Source organism: Spermophilus citellus, assembly GCF_964194105.1.
Source record: "Spermophilus citellus genome assembly, chromosome: 12".
Lineage (NCBI taxonomy): Eukaryota > Metazoa > Chordata > Mammalia > Rodentia > Sciuridae > Spermophilus > Spermophilus citellus.
In genome coordinates this window covers 106,582,169-106,587,140 of record NC_138198.1, presented here as the reverse complement: position 1 = coordinate 106,587,140, position 4,972 = coordinate 106,582,169, and positions in this window count along the sequence as shown.

Here is a 4,972-nt window from a genome sequence, read left to right as displayed (position 1 = left end):
ACAGCATGTGGTAGAGATTAAAAATGAGAAAATGTTTACAAAATATTGAAGAATTTGTAAGTGAAAAATTAACAAAATGGGGGAAATCATCTGAATGGGTAAAGACACCATACCACCAACATGTTACCAATTGTCCCCTGAATCTCAGTGTCTAACTCAGTGGTTGTGTGCTCAGCACCACAAGACCCTGGGTTTTATCATGGGGATGGGGTAGTAATATCCACAATGTACTGTTTACTGAAAAGTTGCCTCTGAACCCAACTTCCAATTCAAGGATGGATTCCCCTTCCTTTCTGGTGTCTGACCAGATAGTTGCATTTCAGGAAATACTTCACCTCAGACTTGTCTAGGCCTGTCTTTAACACCTCATCAGGAAAGCTATGAAGAGAGAAATTTCACATCCAGGAACTGGTCTGATGCTGGAATTAGGCCATGTTGTTCTTTTGCACATGAACAATTTTACAAAGTACCAATATCAGATGTTTTTGATTCTGATCAGGTGAGACAAAACCAGAATTTTTGTGTAAGTACAAAAACAAGATTGCTGTATGTAAACCATGCAACACCAACATACCAAATATCCCCTCATCAGCTACTCTGAGGAACTGCAACTTCACTGGGTGTGGCTTTAGCCTAACTCTAATCTCCCCTCCAACCTAGTGCTAGAGATCAAATCCAGGACATTGAACAGAGGTAGAAAAATTGGCCAGTGTAATAGAATGGAGGTCCCAACCAAAAAAGAAATCCAAAAATCTCTTTTCTGGTTGATTTTGTAGTAGAGGGGATCTTATTTCTAAATAAGGTTATAGTCACATAAGAATATTTCTCTCAACAGATAGACTGCATGTACAATAGTGGTTCCACAAGATTATATCACCCAGTCATGGCCATCTTAGTTTGTTGTAAATACACTGTTGTTCACACAATAATGAAGATTCAGGCCATGTCCCCATTAATAAGTGAGGCATGACTGTATGTCAAGATGCCCCCTACTTCTTGACAGCACCCAGTCTAGAGAGAACTACTGCTTCTTTGGACCCTCCTCAAATCACCTAGCTAAAGGTCAAATCCTAACACCCTGTTACTGAGACACTACCCCACCAGTTCCCTAAGTCATATTCCTGGTGTGCTGCCTGATGCTGAGGGCCATTACCAAGTAGGAATGACGCATTCAAAATTTCCTTGCCAGCGTACCCCATGTTAAATGACTTGCCTTGGAATTTCGCTGTTGACATTGCATGTAAGGTGACCTTGCTCAAGGAAGGCGGATCCGGGTTTAGAGCTGATCAGGTTTGAGGAAGTATCCCGGTCCTTGGGTTAAGGGCGTTCCCAGTTTAAGACCTTGGATTTTAGGGAAGTTTGATGTTGAGGATTATTGCTGCTGGAATTAGGGCGTTCCTGCTGCCTGAGCTCCCGTTGAGTTCTCTTGAGATTCAGAGAGCATTTTTGGGAAGAAAGCCTCCTGGAGTAGGTGAATTGGGTGGCAGCAGAACTGGGATTGCCCCAGAACGTGTGTGGAGGCCGGTGTGAGTTCGGGAATAAAGAATTGCTGTTTGAATCTACAAAGCTGTGTGGTGGCTCGTGATTCTGTGCCCAGCCAGGACTGCGGCAGCCTACCATGTTGCAATGGGCATTAAACCAAACTTATTCAATAGATTTGTTTCTGGAGGTGTTTGGCTTGAGGGAATCAACAGTGTTGTCTTCTTCCATCAACATTACTATTTTACAGAGTAAATTTAGGCCCAAGGAGATATCAGGATTTGTTGTAAAGTTGTACTGTTAAATAAAATTCTAACTAAGGCTCTTTACCTATATAGACACTGAAAATAACTTTCAAACAAACAGAAGAGAATATCAAGTATCTTTCAGCACAAGTCTGAGACAGTCTCAAGGCCACTGGAATTTACCAAGACATAGGGCAAACTTAAAATGAGGGAATTCAGCAATTCAATGTCTGTATTATTTTCTGTCTACATTTCTTCTCCTTTACCTTGTTTTCAAATTGAACTTTTTGAAGAGTGGTCATTTGTAGCAAGGACAAAACCCACATTCAATAGATAAAGAAAATGTGGTATATATACACAGCCATAAAGAATGAAATCATCTTCTCTCTCTACCCCATAAATAAAAAAAAAAGAAATAAAAAAAGAATGAAATCATGTCATTTGCCAGTAAATGGATGGAATAAGACTATCATGATATGTTAAATAAGCCAATCCCCCAAAATCCAAAGGCCGAATGGTCTTTCTGATATGAAGATGCTAATACACAAAAAGCAATAGCTGGGGTGGGTGAGGGTGGGATAGAAGTTCATTGGATTAGAAAAAGGGGGATGAAGGGAAGCGAGGGAGTGGGAATAGGAGAGACAGGAGAATGGATCAAACATAAATTTCCTATGTGCATATATGAATACACAGCCAGTGCAATTCCACATCACATACAACCACAAGAATGGGAAGTTATACTCCATGTATGTATAGTATGTCAGAATATACTCTATTGTCATGTATATTTAAAAAGAACAAAAAAACCATAAGCTAATATTTGCCTTTTAATGAACAAGAATTGAAGACCTCATCATAGCAATTAGATCAGCAGTGAACATGTACATAATTTTCACAATGTCACTCTTTCACATTCATATGCTCATTTAAAAAAAAAAATTGTCCTCACTCCTGCTGACTTCATCAACTTTCCAGTTTCCATTATCGAAACTTCTAAAACCATTGCTGCTTAAGCAGCCATATACCTTGAGTATTATAGGTAGAAAGAAATACTATGCATTTTTAAAAACACTAAAGCTAAATTTGTAAGAGTAGAACAATAATTTTACATTTCATGACAAGTTTCACCTTTAGACCAAAAAGTTACAGCTAATTTTTACATACACACTGTGTTGTATAGACTGCACCTACCTAAAGTTATGTAAACATGAAAAGAACTAAATACATTACAGAATAACTCAAATCATTCTATAGCTTACTTGAAGGACATATTTCCTTCCAGCTTTTATTTTGAAGTAAAAACCTACAGAAAACTTATAAAAATGGAACAATTAACATATACTCTCCATTAGATTCCCCAATCAGTAATTTTGCATACTTGCATTCTCTTTCTTTACTAGTTTCCTTATATACATTTTTTAGTCTTTTGAGAATGAGTTGCAGATATCAAATTCTTCACTTCTAAATATTTGTTTATCTGCTAAAACAAAAGACAGTCTCCTGCATTGTAACAAAATTATCATAATTTTCATAATCAGGAAATTTAAAGTTAGTACTACTATCTCTGGATGATTTATATTTGTTTTCCTAATTGTCTTCATCCCATCCTTTAGAGCTTTTAAAGCCAGATTCCAATTAATATCACACATTAAATTGTCACATTTCTAGTCTCCTTTCATCAAATACCATTCCCACTCTTTTCTGTTTTTCACCACATTGACATTTTTGAAGAATTCAGGTCAGTTGTTTTGCAGAATGTCCCTCAATTTGGATTTGTCTTATGATGAGATTCAGGCCATGGGGGAAGGGGGTCTTACGTATGGGTGGTATGTTCTCTATTTAGCAAGAGGATGTCAGTTTGCCCATTATTGGTGATGCCAAGCTTTATCATTTGGTTAAAGTGATATCCACAAAATTTCCACATTGTGACAGCTCCTTTTCTGAAAGGAATTGTGTGAATATCCTTACATATGTTGATATATGTTCACCTTTAATGTTTTTAAGATCTACTCATTAGTAACATTTGTAGTCAGAGAAAACAGTACAATTTGTAAGTACCTGCTGATGGTGATTTGCAGAATGAATGGGAAATTGTGGTATTTATCCTTTCCTAAATATGTGGAAGGCAAACTGAATAAAGGAATGTGTACAAGAATGTATCTTTTTTGAGTATATAACTTGTGATTCGTAAGTATGGATGCAAAGAAATTTTGTCTTTGAAATAAATACCCAACTCTAAAGTGCAGGTAAGTGTTCCTGAGGGGAAGTATAGTAAGTGTACTTTAAAAAAAAAAAAAAAAAGCTGGCTTGATGACCTTTTCAGTTTTCTGTATGTTGGAAAGTTTTCATCATTAAAAAAATGGATTAAAAAAACAAAGAGCCAATAAGAGGGCCACCAAAACGTTTGAAAAGCACGATTCCAGGGCAAGTAATCGCTGACGACCTGTGGCCACGCAATCCAACCAAGCCCAGGCTCTAAGTCGCTCACAGCCTTTCCTCTGCCAAGGCCACCTCCCGCTCGCCCGGCCTCAGTCTGTTCTCAGAACACACTCCATCACCTGGTTCCCAGAACTCAGATTGCGCAGTGGTCTTGTCATCATCGGCCAGGGCTCACAGTTACAGCGGCAGAGGCCTCCCTAAACCTCCCTCCAGCCTAGCCTCGCCCGCGGTCCCTCATCCTTCATTTCCCTGCGCCGGGTCCCCTGGCCCCTATTCACCAGCCACGTTTTCGTAATCCTCTCAGGCTCTAGGCAAGCAGCGCTGCCCGTAACGGAGCCTGATCATATAAGGAAAATACTGAGGGCTCAGCCCGGGGCCGCATGGGAGACCCAGGGGCGCCCCGCCCCACTACACTCACTAAACTCACTTTCCCAAATTCCCGGTGCCACTTCTGCTAGCCCCAACCCAGCCCTGCGAGGGGCTCAGCTACCTAGCCCTCTGCCCCGTGGTCTGCGCAGGCGCAGATCCAACCAATCCCGCTGCGCCGCCGGAAGCCCCGCCCACCGAGCTTCCGGCTCTGCCCCCAGGCCTCCCTTGGCCTGGTTGAGGGCATTGCGCAATTTGGCACCTGTGGCGTTTTTTTTCCTGAAGTATTTGCTAGCTGGTACCCAGGGAACACGGGGTTGTAGGCCAAGGACAGGAAGAATGGGATGTCAAAGGAAGTGCTATCGATGTGCAAGAAAGTCTGTAAAAACGATAATATGAAGAAAAAGCCCGCACCCGGGCACGCGTGGTCTTCTCCCCAGGAG